The following is a 20,024-nucleotide window of genomic DNA, read 5'->3' as shown; positions in this document are numbered from 1 at the left end:
CTCAACTACTCAAGAATTTTAGGAAGGAGGGTCAAAAAGTTAAGGCCTGGGCTGGAGAATTGGCTTAATGGTTAAGGCACATGCCTGTGAAGCCTAAGGATCAAGGTTCGATTCTTCAGGTCCCACATAAGCCAAATACACATGGTGGCACTTGTGTCTGGAATTTGTTTGCAGTGGCTAAAGGCCCTGGCACGTATTCTCTCCCTTTCTATCTCTGTTTCTAATAAATAAATAATCTTTTTAAAAGTCTAAAACTTTTTTAAAAAATTAAGGCCTGCCTAGGCTTCTAGATCTTGTCTCAAAAAAAATTTTTTTATTATATTTTGGTTTTTCGAGACAAGGTCTCACCTGTAGTCCAGGCTGACCTGGAATTCACTATGACCCTCCTACCTCTGCTTTTTTATTTATTTATTTTTATTTATTTATTTATTTGAGAGCAACAGACACAGAGAGAAAGACAGATAGAGGGAGAGAGACAGAATGGGCGCGCCAGGGCTTCCAGCCTGCAAATGAACTCCAGATGCGTGCGCCCCCTTGTGCATCTGGCTAACGTGGGACCTGGGGAACCGAGCCTCGAACCGGGGTCCTTAGGCTTCACAGGCAAGCACTTAACCGCTAAGCCATCTCTCCAGCCCCTACCTCTGCTTCTTGAGTGCTAGAATTAAAGGCACTACACTCAGCTTTTTTTTTTTTTTTTTAATATATAAAGAGGTTAAGGCATTTGCCCATGAAGCCAAAGGACCCAGGTTCAATTCCCCAGGTCCCACGTAAGCCAGATGCACAAGGTGGCACATGCATCTGGAGTTCATTTACAGTGGCTGAAGGCCTTGGCATGCCTATTCTCTCCCTCCCTCTCTCTCTCTCTCTCTCTGTCTCTCAAAAAAAAGAAAGAAAAACAAAAAAACAAAGTAAAAATATTTATAAAATTTTATTTATTTATTTATTTGGAAGCAGAGAGAGAGAGAAAAAAAAAAGAGACAGACAGAATAGGTGCACCAGCTGCTGCAAATGAACTCCAAATGCATGTGCCACCTTGTACATCTGACTTTATTCTTTTTAATTTTTATTTTATTTTATTTATTTGCAAGGAGAGAGAGAAGAGAGACAGACACAGAATGGGCGTACCAGGGCCTCTTGCCACTGCAAATGAACTCCAGACACAGGTGCCCCTTGTGCATCTGGCTTACCTGGGTACTGGGGAATTGAATCTGGGTCCCTTGGCTTCACAGGCAAGTGCCTTAACCGCTAAGCCATCTCTCCATTCCAAACATCTGGCTTTATATGGCCACTGGGGAATCAAACTCAGGTCATTAGGCTTTGCAAGCATATGCCTTAAACACTAAGCCATCTCTCCAGCCTGCTGTCTTAAAATTTTGAAAGAAAGTGCTGAGCATGGTGGGTCTGCTTATAATCCCAGCACTTGAGAGGCTGAGGCAGGTGGATCACCATGAGTACAAGGCCAACCTGATCTACATAGTGAGTTCAGGACAGCCTGGGCTACAGAGTGAGATTAAGTCAAACAAGAAAACACTTAAAGTAAAAAGAGGGGTCAGGGAGAAGGATCTATAGATAAGGCACAATGATAACTCCCCCTGCCCCCGTGTAAAAAGCTGGAAACCATGGTGTGTGTGGTGGTTTGATTCAGGTGTCCTCCATAAACTTAGGTGTTCTGAATGCTAGATCCCCAGCTGATGGCAATTTCGAAATTGAAGCCTCCTGGAAGCAGTGTATTGTTGGGGGCGGGCTTATGGGCGTTATAGCCAGTTTCCCCCTGCCAGTGTTTGGCACACTCTCCTGTTGCTGTTGTCTACCTGATGTTGGCCAGGAGCTGATGTCTACTCTCTGTTCATGCCATCATTTCCCTGCCATCATGGAGCTTCCCCTCGAGTCTGTAAGCCAAAATAAATCTCTTTTTTTTCCCACAAGCTGCTCTTGGTGGGTGTGTTCTGCCAGCAATACAAACTGGACTACAACAGCAGGCTTCTGCAATCTCAGCAAGCTGACTGAGAAATGTGGGGGGGGGGGGGGCAGAGACAGAACATTTCCCAGAAGTTCATAGCAAGAGGAGCAAAGAACAGTAGAGTGAAAATCCACAGTGAAAAATCCTGCCTCACATGAGGTGGACGGAGGCTGGGGAGATGGCTCAGCAGCTGAACGTGCTTGCTTACAAAGCCTAGTAGCCTGGGTTCAATTCCCCAGTGCCCACGTAAAGTCAGATGCACAATGCGGTGCATGTGTGCAGAGCTCATTTGCAGTGGCAGGAGGCCCTGGCATGCCCATTTTCTCTTTCTGTCTTTCTCTCTCCCCTCCCTCCCTCTCTGCTTGCAAATAAATAAATAATTCACTTTATTTTATTTTAGTTGTTTTTTGAGGCAGAGTCTCACTCTAGCTCAGGCTGACCTGGAATTCACTCTATAGTTTCAGGGTGGCCTCAAATGCATGGCAATCCTCCTATCTCTGCCCCCCCCCCACCCACACACAAGTACTGGGATTAAGGGTGGAGGGATGGGAAAGATGTCTTAGTGGTTGAGGTGCTTGCCTGTGAAGCCTAAGGACCCATGTTCAACTCTCCAAGTCCCACATAAGCCAGATGCACAGTGATGCAAGTGCGCAAGGTCGTACATGTGCACAAGATGGTACACGTGTCTGGCATTCAATTGTAGTGGCTGGAGGCCCTAGCATGCCAATTCTCTCTTTCTCTCTCTCACATAAAAAAGAAATGCCAGGGCTGGAGAGATGGCTTAGCGGTTAAGCGCTTGCCTGTGAAGCCTAAGGACCCCAGTTCAAGGCTCGGTTCCCCAGGTCCCACGTTAGCCAGATGCACAAGGGGGCGCACGCGTCTGGAGTTCGTTTGCAGAGGCTGGAAGCCCTGGCGCGCCCATTCTCTCTCTCTCCCTCTGTCTGTCTTTCTCTCTGTGTCTGTCGCTCTCAAATAAATTTTTAAAAAAATTAAAAAAAAAAAAAAGAAATGCCAGCCTATTGGGCTTGTTTCGAAAAAAGAGGGGGACAGGCAAGGCCTAACCTGCTAGTTGTTCTCTGCACAAGCACACCCACACAATCATGCACATGTGCACACACATGAAGTAAAAAAAGGACTATGAGCTAGGGATGTAGCTCAGTGGAAGAGCGCTTATTTAGCATGTACTAGATTCAATGCTCAGTATCCGTCACCAAAAACAAATTAAATAAATAAGGGTGTTGGGAAGTAACTTACTTGGTCCAGCCCCCAGCAAATAAATAAATGAATACATAAATCTGATTGTGGTGATAGTTGCTCAACTGAGTAAAAAAAACAAAACAAAACTGTGAGCTGGGCATCGTGGATCATGTCTTTAATCCCAACACTTGGGAAGCAAAGGAAGGAGGAGTATCTTCATGAGTTCAAGGCTACCCTGAGACTACATAGTGAATTCCAGATCATCCTGGACTAGAGCGAGACCCTACCTCAAAAAATAGAAGAGCTGGGCGTGGTGGCGCACACCTTTAATCCCAGCACTCGGGAGGCAGAGGTAGGGGATTGCCGTGAGGTTGAGAGGCCACCCTGACTGCAGAGTAAATTCCAGGTCAGCATGGGCTACAACAAAACCCTACCTCAAAAAGAAAAAAAAAGAAAAAAGAAAAAAGAAAAGTCGTACTATCCATTTAAATGAGATATGTGAATTATTTGTCAATAAAGCTGTTTATTCTTTTGTGAAACAGGGTCTCAGGTAGCCTACACTGGATTTCAAACTATATGTAGCCAAGGATAACCTTGAATTTCTGATCCTCCTGCCTCCACTTTCCAAGTGGTGGGATTACAGGTACGTGCAACAGGTGTTTTTTTGTTTTGTTTTGTTTTGTTTTTTTCGAGGTAGGGTCCCACTCTAGCTCAGGCTGACCTGGAATCCACTATGTAGTCTCAGGGTGGCCTTGAACTCACAGTGATCCACCTACCTCTGCCTCCCAAGTGCTGGGATTAAAGGCGTGCACCACCACGCCCGGCTGCAACAGGTTTTATTCTGTGATGGGGATAGCACCCAAGGCTTCCTGCACACTAGACAAGCATTATACCTGAGACCCCAAAGCTATTATTTTTCAAAGTGGGTCAACAACCTGTTTTTTGGCCAATGTGCAAGACTCAGAACTGGTGCCTGACATTTGAATGAGGGCCTATTTGACATTTTCACACCCAAGAAAAGTCCCACTACCCTGTCATCCGTGCTCAGGTCTCCCCTAATCTCACCCAGTGTCCTTTCCAACCCTCCCTGGTGTGTGAAACCTGGGGAGGCAAGCCCTTTCTGGTCTGGAGTGAGGCCGAGTCTACAGCTCCTGCCTTCCAGGCTGGGGAGTTTTGCAGGAATGAAAGCAGGGGTTCATCTAGCTCGGCTTCCCACCACTCTGTAATCTCAGAGCCCCTTTACCCCTCCTGAGCCTCGGCCTGACAGTAATACTTGCTGTGGAAGTTTGAATAGATGACCCCCAATATATTCAAGAGTTTATTATTTTTAAATATGTATTTATTTATTTTCAAGCAGAGAGATACAGAGTGAGAGACACACAGAGAGATAATATGGTCATGACAGGGCCACCAGTTACTAAGATGCATGCACTCCTTTGTGCATCTGGCTTTACATAGGTACTGGGGAATCAAACTCGGGTTGTTAGGATTTGCAGGAAAGCACCTAAACCAGTGAGCTACCTCTCCAGCCCTATTCAGGAGTTTATTAAAGACTATAATTTAGATATGCAGCCTCCAGGCTGGAGGAGGTGTTGCTGTGGGTAGATCTTAGGCAGAGCTGAATTCCAACCTAAGATATGCAAAGTGCCTGGGTTCTGCCTGGGGATCCTAAATTGTGCTTGCCTATGGTACCTTTTGGCTTCTTCTCTCTCTTGGTTCTGTAAGAGGGGGCCAACTTCTGCCATTATGGAACTTCCTCTGGGTCTGTAAGCTTCAAATAAATTCCCTTCTTCTGTAACAGTGCCTGGTGTGGAAGTTCATCCCTGTGACGTGTGGCTGTCTGCTACACTTGCTGTGGTGGAGAGCTCGGGGCTTCCAGGCCTTATCCCAACCAATCCTCCTAAGGAGCCCACTGAGCTCATACAAGGATCACCCCCACATTACCAATGTGGAAGCAGAAGCTCAGGGCTGGGGTGCAGCTCAGTAAATAGAGCACTTCTCGGCCTATGTGAAACCCCAGTTCCATCCCCAGCACAAGGACGGAGGGAACAGGAAAGCTTAGACTATAAAAACCCTGCCCTTGCCCACTGGTACAATAGTGGCACAACTATTATGGGGTAACCAACTGCTCTCTGATTGGATTTGAGGCCCGGTCCTTCAAAGGAAATTCCTGCCTGCTACTGAAAACCTAGTCAAAGCCTGGGCCTGGGAAGGTCACAGGTCCTAGTTGGGAACCTACTGCTGCTGTCTGGCTAAATGGGTAAATTATACGCGTCAAATTGCCCTAGAAGTGTTCATGTTTATGCCCATAGATGAGCGTCGCTCTCAACTTGGGTCTTTGTGCAGATAGCCATGACTACTGGGGAGACTCAAAACTCATCAAAGTGCTAAGAATAAGTGGCTGTTGAGTGCTCAGCACTAAATGAGACATCTCTATCGCACCCTCAAAGGTTCAGAAAACATTAAGGAGGGGGGCAGAAAGAATGTAAGAGCCAGAAAATGGGGAGGAGTGCTGTGGAATGCTGTCTTCCCAACACAGAGCGGCTGTAGGATTCATAACATGGGCTGTCATTACCTGCACAAAATTAGGCCATCAGCATGTTGTCATATATGATGGAGGAGGGCAGAAAAGGGAGGGCCCTGGAGTGACGGCTCAGCGGTTAAGGCGTTTGCCTGCAAAGCCAAAGGACCCCGGTTTGACCCTCCAGGACTCACATAAGAAGCCCTGGAGCACCATTCTCTCTCTCCCTCTCTCTCTGCCACCCCCCTCTCTAATAAGTAAAATACAATAAAAAGTCATCAAAGTAGAAAAGGGACTAGTCGGAAAGAAAGGACAGGGGAAGGTAATGGAAGTCAAACGTGGTGGCACAGGACTTTAGTTCCAGCCCCCCACCCCCCAGGAGGCTGAGGTAGGATAAATGCCCTGAGTTCAAGGCTAGCCCAGGGCTGCAGAATGAGGTCAGCTAGAGTGAGACCCTGATTTGAAACAACAACAATGAAGGTATTAGAAGGGGATTCTAAATACAGTACCTACATGTACAAAACATGTCATAAAAAATGACACACAGTCTGGAGGGATGGCTTAGCTGTTAAGTCATTTGCCTGCAAAGCCAAAGGACCCTGGTTCGATTCCCCAGGACTCACATAAGTCAGATGCATAAGTTGGCGCATGTGTCTGGAGTTCGAGTTCATTTACAATGGCTGGAGGCCCTGGCATGCCCATTCTCTCCGTCTCTCTCTGTCTCCCTCTCTCTCTCTCAAATAAATGAAACTTTTAAAAAAAAAAAAAAAAAACTTGCCCAGAGGTAAGACCTTACCTGGAGCCTGCCATGGGCACAAGCCTTACCTAGCTGTGGTTAATGCCAGGGCTCAGTAGAAGCAGGATGCATGGGCCTGGCCCTTGGGGAATGCTGTTGGTAGATAAGGTTGGGCACTGTACCTACATGGACATTTAGACCCCATGCAAGCCTGGGAGGTTTGATTTCCTTTTTAAGTTTTTATTTATTTATTTATGAGAGAGAGAGAGAATGGGCACACCAGGGTCTCTTGCCACTACAAATGAACACCAGGCACATGTGTCACTTTGTGCATCTGGCTTTGAGTAGGTACTGGGAAATCGATCCTGGGCTGTCAGACTTTGCAAGCAAGTGATTCTGACCACTAAGTCATCACCTGAGCCCACGGGAAGTTTTAGAGAAGAGGAAATGGGTGTGAAGAGGTCCCTTATTAACAGGGCCATGGGCAGAACCTAAATCTAGGCAAGGGAACGCAGCATCAACCAGTACTCTACCTTGCTTCTCCCCTCCCCCCACCCCCGGCACTCCTGAGCAGCAGGGCAGGACCCTGTAGCACTGGTTGACTGAGCTGGGGGACTCTGGGGAGGGACTGCTCATATCTGCGCAGTGGTAGTATTCTGTCTGGTGCGTAGGCAGGGGTGAGGGGCCAGGGGGGAGTGGGTATAGTGTATAGCAGAAAGCAGAGATAGCCAAGAGAATGGCTAATAGCTTGCTTAGACCAAGGTGAGGTCATGAGACCAGTAAAAGGTGACCCAGGACAGGCCGGGCTCTGAGGAAGCCCAACCTGCTTCCCACATGGGGAGTAGTGGTGATGGAAGCTTGGGGTAAGGGAGGGTGTCCAGGTATGCAAGGTACCAAAGGATGGGCCCCCAAGGCTATCCAAGAGCACAGCCCCTAGGGAGACATCCATCTTTCAGTTCTGCTTAGTAACGGGGTCCTCAAGGAAGTGTCTGACCCACCTTCATGGCTCTTAGCATTTGCCTATCCCAGGAAATGAGACGGAGACAAGACAGAGAAGGAGATGGAGATCCTCTTTCCCTGGCTGAGATCAGGGCCAGGTCTGGTGCAGGCCCGAAGAGCAGGTGTTTTGAGAGCGGGGAAAGTTAGTCAAAGAGGACAGTTCAGAGGCGAGAAGTCAGGCACCGGCGGGAAGACTGTGCAATTCCCACAGCATACAGGCCAAGGGATGCTGTTCAGATCCCTGGTCTACAGATGAGGAGACTGGGGCCCAGGAAAGCAGAGTGATGTGAGCAAGACCAGGATGTCCTGCGGTGGGGGGTGGACAGGAACATTCTGAGGGCCAGAGCTGGCCCAGGGACTAGCAAGCAGCAAGAGAAGGCTCTCTTACAACACTTCCCTGCCACTCTTCTGGAAAAGGCCATCTGCGCCTCACACCCCACCTCTCTCCTTGGTCCCCTGCCCCACTCTTTTCCATGTCCGTGGGTTGGAGAATCACTGGGCTCTTCTTAGAAGGGAGGTTGGCATGTATCAAGCTAGGTACACGGCTGGGGAGTAAACAGAGCCCACCCCAGGTCATGCTAAGCCTATTTGAGGAGCTGTAGAAAGAAGCAAGACCCCTGGAAGTGACACCACACTGCTCAAGAGGAACAGAAAGTAGGTACATGCCAGGCTCCCTGGGGTGCCATGGCCTCTGCACACTGGGTTCCCTCAGTGCTTCTTCCTCTGGGTAACTCAGGTGTTCTGGCATGATGAGGATGCCCATCAGCTGCCTCACTCAGCCTCCGCCTATGCCTTTGGGCTGGGGCAACTCATGAGGCTCTGTTTTGTTGGAAACCGGCACTCGCTCTAACCCAGGCTGGCCTCAAATTCATAGCAATCCTTCTACCTCAGTATCCAAGTCCTGGGACCAAAGGCGTGAGTCACCACACACACCGTCATGAGGATCCTATGTCTTGGCTTAGCTCTTCTGCTCTCTTGTCCCTACATTCTTCGCTCTGTGCCCAGCCCAGACTGGGTTGGCACACAGTGATGCTTCAATTTACATCAGATTTAAAGAGCACACAAATGCTGGGCGAGGTGGCACATGCCTGCAGTCCCAGGACTTGGGAGGCAGATGCAGCAACAATGAAGAAAGTCCCAAGGCCAGTCTGCTCTACACAGCAAGGTCCAGGCCAGGGGGATCCTGTCTCCAAAAACGAAGTGGGGCGAGGGGGTGTGGCCATTGGGAAGATGGCTTAGTTGGCGAAGTGCTGGCCTTATAAGCATGAGGCCCTGAGTTTGATGCCCAGTACAAATGTAAAATGCCAAAATGCTTGGCATGGTGGAGCATATTTTTAATCCCAGTGCTGGGGAGGTAGAGATGGGCATGTCCCTGGGGTTTGCTGGCCAGCCAGTCTAGCCTGGTGCATGAGTTCCAAGCCAATGAGAAATCCTATCTCAAAAAAAAAATTCTGTCTCAAGAACAAGGAGCTGAAGAGATGGGTTAGTGGTTAAGGTGCTTGCCTGCAAAGCCAAAGGACAGAGGTTCAATTCCCCAGGACCCATGTAATCCAGATGCACAAGGTGACACATGCGTGTGGAGTTCATCTGCAGTAGCTAGAGGCTCTGGCATGCCCATTCTCTCCCTCCATCTCTCTCTCTCTCTCTCTCTCTCTCTCTCTCTCAACTAATTTTTTTTTAAGTGAACAGGGGAATGGGGATTCAGTTCAGTGGATGACTTAGCACAAGGCCCTGGGTTCAGTCTTCAGCACTGGAAAAAAAAGAAAAGAAAAAGGGTGAACAGAGGCTGGAGAGATGGCTTAGTGGTTAAAATGCTTGCCTGCAAAGCCAAAGGGCCCAGGTTCAGTTCCCAGTACTGACATAAAGCCAGATGCACAAAGTGGTACATGCATCTGGAGTTCATTTGCAGTGGCAGGAGGCCCTGGCACACCCATTTCCCTTTCCCTCTCTCTCAAATAAATGATAATTTGTTTAATATTTTTTTTTATTTATTTGAGAGAAAGAGGCAGAGAGAGAGAGAGAGAGAGAGAGAGGGAGGGAGGGAGCACGAGTAAGTATGGGCACACCAGGGCTCCAGCCACTGCAAACAAACTCCAAACACATGCGCCACCTTGTGCATCTGGCTTACATGGGTCCTGGGGAATCAAACTAAGGTCCTTTGGCTTTGTAGGCAAGCGCCTTAACAGCTAAGTCATATTAACCTTTTAAAAAATTATTTGCCTATGGGCTGGAGAGATGGCTTAGCAACGAAGGCACTTCCCTGCAAAGCCTAAGGAACCATGTTCAATCTCTCTCCAGATCCCACCTAAGCCGGATGCACAAAGGTGATGCAAGCACAAGGTTGCACATGGCCACTAGGTGGCACAAGCATCTGGAGTTCAACACTAGTAACTGAGGCCCTGGCAATTCTCTCTAACTATCTATATTTTTTTAAAAAGCCAGGCATGGTGGCTCACGCCTTTGATCCCAGCACTCAGGAGGCAGAGGTAGGAGGAACACCGTGAGATCAAGGCCACCCTGAGACTACATAGTGAATTCCAGGTCAGCCTGGGCTAGAGTGAAACCCTACCTCAAAAAAAACAAACAAACATATTGTGAATGGGGAGACATGAAAAAAAAAAAAGTGAATAGCATTCCTGAAGATGACACCCAAAGTTGTCCTCTGTCTGCCACACAAATGTGCAAGTGTGTGCATACACATGTGTATCTGCACACATATAATCTTTTTTTCAAGGCAGGGTCTCGCTCTAGCCCAGACTGACCTGGCATTCCCTATTTAGTCAGGGTGGCCTCGAACTCACAGCAAACCATATATATATATATATCAACTGGGGTAATGGCCCAGCTCAGTGCATAAGACACCTTGTGCAAGAATGAGGGCCTGAGACAGTCTAAGTTGGATCCCTGCACCCCAGTGAAACTCTTGGTGTGGCCACACGTGCCTGTAAGCCCAGTCAGTCCTGTGGAGGGCGGAGACAGGAGAGCCACTAGGGCTTGCTGGTTAGCCAGCCTGACACCACCCCCCCAGCCCCTCCAGGTTCAGTGGGAGATTCTGAGGAGGATATCCTGTGCTCTCCTCTGGCCTCCGCGGGAGGTGTGCACATCTGTACACATGCACATGTACATGCACATACAGAATACATACACATACCCCACAAACACCAGGGCTGGAGAGACTGCTCAGTGGTTAAGGCACTTGCCTGCAAAGCCTTATGACTGGAATTCAATTCCCCAGCACCCACATAGGCCAGAGATGGCACATGCATCTGGAGTTCATTTGCAGTCGCAGGAAACCCCCAACTCCCTTGCTCACTCGCGCTCTCTCAAATAAATAAATTGAAAAATTAAAAAAAAAAAAAACCCAACTCACTCAGACCTTTCCTCGCAGGTGTGTGACAAACCCAAACCGAAACCTGTCTTTCCACGGATACATTGCCAGGATAGAGGAGCAAAGAGGACAATTCCTTTGTTCTCTGTTCTCCCCATGAGACTCCTGGCCAAGCAGTGAGTGGATCAAGCATGAGGGACAGGAAGCTCCTGAGGCCCAAGCCAGCTCTGACCACAACTGGCTGTGTGACCTTGGGCAAGCCATCACCGTGTCTGGTGACCTCCGGGGAGGTGTGGACAGGAAGAAGCGAGGGCTGGCAGGGGCCGGAGCCGCTGCGGAGGTGGGACACATTGAGGAGACGCTGATTCAGGGGATTGAGCCGTGGCGACGGCGGGGTAGACTCGGGTGTTTGGACAGCTGCAAGTCCTTAACGGGGATTTCCCCCCTTTTCAACAAATCCCCGTAAAACAGCATTTCGTCCAAGTCAGCGTTTTGCGGCAGCCTGGCCTCCTCCCAGGGAGGCCGAGGAGACTGGCTGGGCGCAGAGTGCTCCAGGGTCTTTCAGACCAAGGGGGATGGGCCCCGCAGGAAGCCAGCCCCTCCCCTCCCGCCCCTCCCCGAGGGTCCTGTCCTAGGGACAGCGGGCAGGAAGGTGGGGGACAGGTGGCCCCAGGACCGTAAGCAGCGCCACTCACAGCCATCCCATGCCATCTCAGCCCACCCCCACCCCATCCCATCACACCCCACCCCATCCCCCATCCCGCCCCGTCGCACCCCATCCCATCCCACCACACCCCATCCCCGACCCCACCCCATCGCATCCCACCCCATCCTTCAGAGGTCCAGGCAGGGGGCCGGAGGGAGGGCGCCACTCACGCCCCTCGCCCCCCGGGCGGCCGCGGCGCAGGCCCCGGGGGTGGGCGGAACCGGCCCGGAGCCGACTCCGGCCGCCGCTCACTCCAGACGAGCGGGCGAGCGCGCGCGGCGGCGGCTCAGCGGAGCAGCGAGGCCGGCGGGGAGCGCGGGCAGTCGCCGGCCAAACCACAGGTATGTTATGAGACGCTTCCTGTTGTGCAGCCGTCGCTGCCGATCCCCAGCCCGCCCGCCGCGGGCCTCGCCCCCACCGCAGCCTCTTCTGCCTCCCCGCCTCTCTCCGCCCGCTCTCCCTCACCTGTCAGGTGAGTCCCTGGGAAAAGGGCCAGTCCGCTCCTGGCCTCCCAGCACAACTGCTTACCGGCTGAGTGATCTTGGGCAAATGACTTAACCTCTCTGAACAGTGTTCTCAGAGCAAGGATCAACTGAGATCACCTGAGCCACCAGCCTTTCCAGATCTCTGCCCTATCATCTTGTCCTTGTGGTTAGGAAGCCCTCCCTTCAGTCCACCTACAAACCCTCCTGCTGGGAAAAAAAAAAAACCTTTCCTCTATTCTCCAAGACTCAGGTGACTCTCTGCCAAAGCCTAGGGTCTCCAGAAACAATGTCTTAAAAGACCCTTTTCTAGACCAGGAACCAAAGAACCTGCTGAGGACTAGGACCAAGTTCCGCATCCGGGGATGTGCACAGGACACAATGCCATCTCCCAGCTCCTCAGCCCCTGCCATCCTTCTCCCTAAGCCCTTTCCAGCCTGTCCCCCTCTGCTGCGTCCCAGGAGAAGGGGCTGCTGCCCACCCAAGTCCAGGCCCTCACCCTGCCTGGCTTCCAGCCTCTCGCTCCTGCATGCCCACTCGCGGTCAGCCCCACCTGGCTGCCCCATCTCCCTAGTCCTTCCCTGCCACGCTTCTGGACAAGACCATCTGCTCCTCACACCCCACCTCTCTCCTTGGTCCCCTGCCCCACTCTTTCCTTGATGGGCTCCTCCCCGATTCTTCTAGCCCACTCCCCTTCCTCTCAGCCCACCTTCCAGAACCAAGCTGGCTCAGGCTCTCCCCAGCTCCTGTCGCATCACCCAGGACTTTTACACCTGTCCCCAGCTCCCACCCGTCCTGCACCTTACAACTGTGTCCATATCAGCCAAGCATTTTGGGGTTTTTATTTTTGTTGTTGTTGTTTTAGCTAGGGTCTCACTCTAGCCCCAGACTGGCCTCTTGACTCCCAGTGATCCTCCTATCTCAGCTTCCCGGGTACTGGGGTTAAAGGTGTGCACCAAGACATTGGGCCAGCCAAGCATTGTGGATGTCTCCACCCACACTGCTGTCATTTCCTCCTGGTTCATCTCTACCTCTCCCTCATCCCCTGTGCCCACATATCATCACTTCTGGCCCTTCTTCCTTCCAGGGGAAAAGGATCTCATCCAATGTGTTGGTGCAATTAGAAGAATTTATCTTCCTCCCAGCCAGCTCTGCCTTTCCTGGGGGTGCTTATGCAGTAACCAGCCAATACACCTCTATGTGACATCCCTGTCCCTTCCTTCTCAAGCCACAGATCCAGTTCTGTGGACTTTGTCTCCTCAATTCCTCACCTCTGTTCATTCCCCTCTGCCCTAAAAGAGAACTCGTGTTTCCTCTAAAATGCAGCCCAGAGCCTGGCACATCCCAGCCAGCCCATAAAAGCTTTGTTAAATCACACTGCAAGCCCTCAATAGAACAAGCACAGAAGTCTCTCACCCCCCACACACCTGCCTCCCTCCCCCGATCCTCCTCCACTCATCCTGTATGGATTTCAACAACACTCCAAACTGTAACCTGGACTAGTCACCAGGACGGCTTGTTATGACAACGATTCCTGGGCTGAGGAGATGCTCAGTGGTTAAAGGCACTTGCTTGCAAAGCCTGTCATCCGGGGTTCAATTCTGAAGCACCCTCGAAATGCAGAAAGTGGCATGGGAAAGCTGTCATGGTGGCACAGGAAGCTGAGGCAGGAGGATTGTTGTGAGTTAGAGGACAGCCTGAGGCTACAGAGTGAGTTCCAGGTCAGCCTGGGTTAGAGTGAGACCCTACCTTGAAAATCAAACAAACAAAAGCCAGGCATGAGAGCACACACTTCTAATCACAGCACTCGGGAGGCAGAGGTAGGAGGATCACCATGAGTTCTAGGCCAGCCTGAGACTACATAGTGAATTCCAGGTCAGCCTGGGCTAGAGCAAGACCTTACCTCAGAAAACCAGGAAGAAAACAAAAGTGGCCCCTGCATCTGATGTTTGTTTGCAGCATTAAGAGACCCTGGCATGTGCATACATACACACAAACACACAAATTAATTTTTTGTTGTTGCTGTTTTTTGAGGTAGGATCTTGCTCTAGTCCAGGCTGTCCTGGAATTCACTATGTAGTCTCAGGCTGGCCTTGAACTCACAGCAATCCTCCTACCTCTGCCTCCTAATTGTTGGGATTAAACACATGTGCCACCCTACCAAAGGCACAGATTCTGGGCTGGGAAGATGACTCAGCAGTTAGGGGCATTTCTTACGCAAGCATGAGGGCCTGAGGAGGCATGAGAGACCTCTGGAGTTCAATCTCCAGGACCCACATAAACAGCTGTATACTCCCTGTCCTGTAGGGTGAGCAGAGACCCCAGAATCACCAGAGACTCCAGCTCAAATAAGAATGGGCAGAATAGTGAGTGAGGAAGCAGGGCACACAACTTTCTGCTCTGGCCATCAGAGACCAGGGCACCCCCACAGGTGCTGCATGGGCACATTCACATGTATACACCACGCCATGCCCCCCCCCAGCACACATAGAGGCAAAAGAAAGAAAGAAAGAAAGAAAGAAAGAAAGAAAGAAAGAAAGAAAGAAAGAAAGAAAGAAAGAAAGAAAGAAAGAAAGAAAGAAGGAAAGAAAGAAAGGGAGAAAGAAAGGGGGCTGGAAAGATGGTTTAGCAGTTAAGGCGCTTGCCTGTGAAGCCTAAGGACCCATGTTCAACTCTCCAGATCCCATGTAATCCAGATGCACAAAGGTGAGGCAAGCACAAGGACGCGTATGCACACTAGGTGGCACAAGCATCTGGAGTTCAATTGCAGTGGCTGAGGCCCACCAATTCTCTTTTTCTCTCTTGCTTTCTCTAAAAAAAAAAAAAGTGGCTGGAGGGATGGCTTAGTGGTTAAGATGTTTGCCTGCAAGGCCAAAGGACCCAGGTTAGATTCCCTAGGACCCACGTTAGCCAGATGCACAAGGGGGCACATGCGTCTGGAGTTCATTTGCAGTGGCTGGAGGCCCTGGTGCGCCCATTCTCTCACTGTCTCTTTCTCTGTCAAATAAATAAGTAAATATAAAATATTTGGGAAAAAAAAAAAACCTACGTGAATAGAGGAAAGACCTAGTATTTAATGGAGTAAAGGATTCATGGCACTAAGATAAAATAAAATAAAATAAAATAAAATAAAGTAAAATAAAATAAAATAAAAAAGGAAGGGCTGGAGAAATGGCTTAGTGATTAAGGCACTTGCCTGTGAAGCCTATGGACCCATGTTCCACTCCAGATCCCATGTAAACCAGATGCAAAAGGTGACACAAGCATGCAAGGTCACACATGCACACAAGGGGGCGCACGCGTCTGGAGTTCAATTACAATGGCTGAAGGCCCTAGCATGCCAATTCTCTCTCTCTCTTGTTCTTCTGCATAAAAAATAAAAGGCCAGCCTGTTGTGTTTGCCTCTAAATAAATAAAATAAACACAAGAAAAGAAAGACAGATGCTGGGGTCCCATCCGAACAGCGTGACGGGGTGGGAGTAGAGCCAACGTCTGCGTCTGCGTCTGCAAGCCCCGGGGCCATGCCGATGGTACTCTTAACCCGGCTCTACCCATAGTACTCCTCTGCAGTACCTCCCCAGTACTGACAGGATAAATACCACATTACTCTGCCAGTCCCTTGACCTTCGGGAGGAGGAGGCGTAGACAGAGTGGAGGGATTGGCGGCTGCCAAGCTCTGAGATGGCAATGGGAGAACATAACCTAGGTCAGGAGCTGAAGGAGGCTGAGGACCAGCTCAATACAGTAGCCACACCTAGCCAGTAGGTACCTGTCCCCTTCTATGTCTCTGGCATCACCTGTGTCTCAGTCTGTATCCCTCCTGTCTCTGTCAGCATTCCCACTGCCCACTGTCTCCATCTGTGTCCTCTCCATCCTCTTCCTCACGCTTGTGATTGAGGTTCGGCTCCGCTCACCCAGAGCCACCAGTCACTTGAGTCCCTCTGCAAGACCAGCGTGGATGGGCCTCTCTTGCTCATGTTAACTTCGCTCTCCCCGGAGAAGATCGGGCAGGAACTTGCAGGGTCTCAACTCTTGTCTACTGGATCATTGTGACTCAGCCCCTGTTTTAACATGCTGCTCCCAAGCCCAGAGCTGCCTGGAATCTAGGAGATGTGCCCGAGGGAGATGACCAGGTTGGACCAGGGCTGCTTCAAGGTCATGGTCACCAAGATAGCCCACAGCACAGTGCTGCCCATCATTTGTCCCCATCACCACCACCCAGACCTCAAGGCTCCAGCTCCACGCAAGAATCCTAACAACCTGTACTTGGTGCGTGGGCGGCCTCAGTTTTGGGAGCAGCATTGGAAGAAGTCTTGAGGGATAAGTGAGGGTCACCAGGCAGGAGGGGAAGATGCTGGTGGAGTGGTCTGAGCTGAGGGCAGAGCACATGTCTGGGCTAGGAAGGCTGTGGGAGTCCCTGGCAGGGAGCAAGGCAGTAGCCTGTGGGCACATCTTGGAGAGACACATGGGCTGCCCATGAAATCCAGGGCTCATGGGTGGACTTTCAGCTCTGCTCTCATCTTGAGGATGAAGGGAGCCCACTATAGCCCTGGGTGTCCTCAAGCCACACCCCCATTTCCATGATCGCCTGAATGGCCTTCAGCTATGACCCCCTCCCCTTCCTTTCTCTTCCAGGTAAACATTATCCCCCCTCCCCAGGTAGGGCCTCGCTTGAATTCACTATGTAGCCTCAGCCAGCCTCTTTAAAAAAATATTTTATTATTTATTTGAGAGGGACAGTGATAAAGAGGTGGGAGGGGGAAGGAGGGAGAGAATGGGTGTGCCAGGGCCTTCAGCCACTGCAAACACTCCAGACACTTGTACCACCTGTGCATTTGGCTTTAGGAGGGTACTGGGAAATCAAACCTGGGTCCTTTGGCCTTGCCAGCAAGCACCTTAACCGCTAAGCCCTTTCTCTAGCCCGACAGCCTCTTTTCCCCAGATGCCCACCTTGTCCCTCACTGTGGCTGGCATTCAGCACATATTTAAGAAAGTCTGCATGCTGCCCAGACTCCAGAGCCAGGTCTAATCAGGCCACCTCCTGCCTGGTGTCCGGCCCTTAGGGACTCATCCAACCCAAGGTCCCTTCCCTCTGTGGCTCTTCCCAAGTCCCTCTCAGGCTGAGTCACCCTCCCCCACAGGTAGCATTTCAGCCCAGGCCTCTGGTCTCCTTCCCATCTCTGAATCTAGACACCTGCTATCCCCAGAAGGAGCGTCTGAAGGCCACAAAACCTTCGGGGAGGTTAAGAACTATCAGGCAGGAGCAGATGACCCAAAAGAGCCAGGCTGTGTGGCAATCACACACCCTCAGGCAGGCAGGTGGCCAGGGCAGTTGGCTGGCCCCCACCAGGGACTCTGGTTTGAGCCTCTGCTCCCCGGACCCAGCCACCCCGTCGCAGGCCCGGCAGGCGGGGTGCCTCAGCCTCCAGCCCCTCGCCTTCTGGTCCCCATTTGCAGCCTTTTCCGGAGCGCCACTCGCGCGCGCTGCCGCCCGCCCCGGCCTGCCAAGATTCCTGGGCCTCGCGGCTTCCCTGCGTGGTGGCGGCGGCGGCGGCGGCAGGAGGAGCCCGGGCCGCGCAGGGAAGGAGCCGGCGGGAGTGCGGCCAGGCCACTGTGTCCAGGCTGGGCCAAGCAAACCCCGACGCCGCGCCAAGGAGCAGGGCGAGATGGTTCACAAATGAGAAAAAGCTGCTTCCGACTTGGGCCGCGTTTTCTACAGCGCAGGCCACGGGGAGCTGAGGTCACCTGCAAGACGGGCTGGGAGGGGCTTCGGCTGCAGCGAGGGCGAGGAGGGTTAGACAGCAATAGACGTAAACCCATCCACCCCAGAACTGGCTTACCTTTGAGGTGGGAGGGGCCAAGGAGGCAGGTCTCAGCAGGGACAGGGCCTGGGGACGAATGACAAGAGCAATGAGATGTCAAGAGGGAGCGCTGCCCCCATCACCACTACCCAGACCTCAAGGCTGCTCACCAGGAGCCCTGCTGGGTATCTGCCCTGGCTCATGAGCCTCAGGCGCCTGCCCTTGGTCAGTACACATCCACCTTCTCCATTCACTCGGGGCACACTTACAGCCCACGTGGTGCCTGACTCCCTTAACCATAGTGACCTCTTGTCCTGGTAGCAGACACTGAGGAAACCCCTTCTGGGTGTCAAGTCCATTTTAGCCAAGTCTCTTCTCTACATCAGGCCTGGCTGAGGATGGCTTCTTTGGGGGAAAAGTCTCTGCTGGGGAAGCTTCCAGTGGTGTCCCCAACCCATGTCCTGGCCTGGCCTGGCCATCACACAACTAGCTAGGAAATAGAGCAGGACACGCTATCTCCTGATGAGCTAGCTCCCTCACAAGGCTGCCCAGGGAAAGGATCATGCAAGCTGGGTCCTGAACAGGAGTTTGTGCATCTGGCTTACATAGGTCCTGGGGAATTGAACCTGGGTCCTTTGGCTTTGCAGGCAAGCACCTTAACCACTAAGCCATCTTTACAGCCCTGAACAGGGGCTTGAAAGGCCAATGAGGTAAGAAAAAGAAATTTCAGGCTTTAGGAAGCTGCTTTGCAAATACAGTAATAGTCCAGAAGTGTCATGGGGTAGGGGAGGATAAGCAAAAGCTATGAATGGGGTAATATGAGGAGGGTCCTTGAAAGTCATACTTGTGGGCTAGGGATTTAGCTAGAAAGACTGCTTGCTTAGCATGTGTAAAGACTTAAGTTTGATCCCTAGCACTACAAAATAAGTAAATAAATACAGGTGTGGTGGTACACACCTATAATCTCAGCACTGTGAAGGTGGAGCAGGAGGATGAGAAGATCAAGGTCATCCTTGACTACATAAGGATTTTAAGAACATTCTGGGATACATACGATCCTCTCTCGGAATAAGAAAAAAGGTCACACCTGCATTTCACTAGAAATCAATGGGGAGCCATGGAAGGTTGTTAATTGAGAGGGCGAGCGTGCAGCCAGAGCTCTGGATGTCAGAGCACCCCACTTCTGCCTCAGTCAAACATGGTAATAGGTGCTGTCTAAAGTCCTCTTGCAGGGCTGGAGAGATGGCCCAGCAGTTAAGGTGCTTGTCAGGTGCATCTGGGGTTCCTTTGCAGCAGCTGGACACCCTGGCTCACCCATTCTCTCTCTCTCTCTCTCTCTCTCTCTCTCTCTCTCTCTCTCTCTCTTTCTCTCTCGCTCTCGCTCTCAATCTCTCTTTCTGCTTACAAATAAATAACTTTTTAATAAAAAGTCCTAGTACAGGGGCTGGAGAGATGGTTTAACGATTAAGGCCTTTGCCTGCAAAGCCAAAGGATCCCGGTTCCATTCTTCAGAACCCACATAAGCCAGATGCACAAGGGGGCACATGCATCTAGAGTTCATTTGCAGTAGCTGGAAGCCCTTGGAGCACCCATTCACACACACGCACACACACACTCTCTCTCTCCCTCTCTCTGCCTCTTTCTCGCAAATAAGTAATAAAATATATTTAAAAAGAAAGTCCTAGTCCAAGGCTGGAGAGATGGCTTAGTGGTTAAGGTGTTTGCCTGTGAAACCTAAGGACTCAGGTTTGATTCCCCAGGACCCACGTAAGCAAGATGCACAAGGTGGCACATGCATGTGGAGTGTGTTTGCAGTGGCTGGAAGCCCTGTGTGCCCCTTCTGTCTCTGTCTCTCTCTCTCCCTCTCTCTCTCTCTCTCTCTTTCTCTCTCTCTCTCTCTCCTTCTGCCTCTTTCTCTCAAATAAATGAATAAATAAAATTTTTTTAGAAAAATTAAGGAGCTGGAGAAATGGCTTAGCAGGTTAAGGTGTTTGCCTGCAAAGCCAAAGGACCTCAGTTTGATTCCCCAGGACCCATGTAAGCCAGATGCACAAGGGGGCACATGCGGAGTTAATTTGCAGTGGCTGGAGGCCCTGGCACACTCATTCTTTCTCTCCCTCTCTCTGCTCCCCCTCTCTCTAATAAATAAAAATAAAGTTTAAAAAATTAACAACAATAATAATAAGGTCCTAGTCCAGGCCTTCATGACTGCACAATGAATACCATTGAGAAGGGCCCCCAGGAAAATGGGAACTGGGGCAAAGGGATAAAAAAGTATAACCTTTTATAAAATA

The 20,024-nt window shown here is 50.8% G+C and overlaps 1 protein-coding gene across 2 annotated transcripts in view; it reads right to left on the bottom strand.

Annotated features, from left to right (window-relative positions):
- Positions 1 to 20,024, bottom strand: part of Col8a2 (collagen type VIII alpha 2 chain) — a 50,170-nt gene that overhangs the window by 18,222 nt on the left and 11,924 nt on the right. For both annotated transcript variants that reach the window (XM_045149717.1, XM_004665220.3), the window contains exon 2: positions 17,770 to 17,817. The gene's annotated coding sequence lies outside the window, so the exon portion shown is untranslated. The remainder of the gene's footprint in view (positions 1 to 17,769; positions 17,818 to 20,024) is intronic.

The sequence above is a fragment of the Jaculus jaculus genome, chromosome 5, assembly GCF_020740685.1.
Source record: "Jaculus jaculus isolate mJacJac1 chromosome 5, mJacJac1.mat.Y.cur, whole genome shotgun sequence".
NCBI lineage: Eukaryota > Metazoa > Chordata > Mammalia > Rodentia > Dipodidae > Jaculus > Jaculus jaculus.
This window is presented reverse-complemented; position numbering and strand designations above follow the sequence as displayed.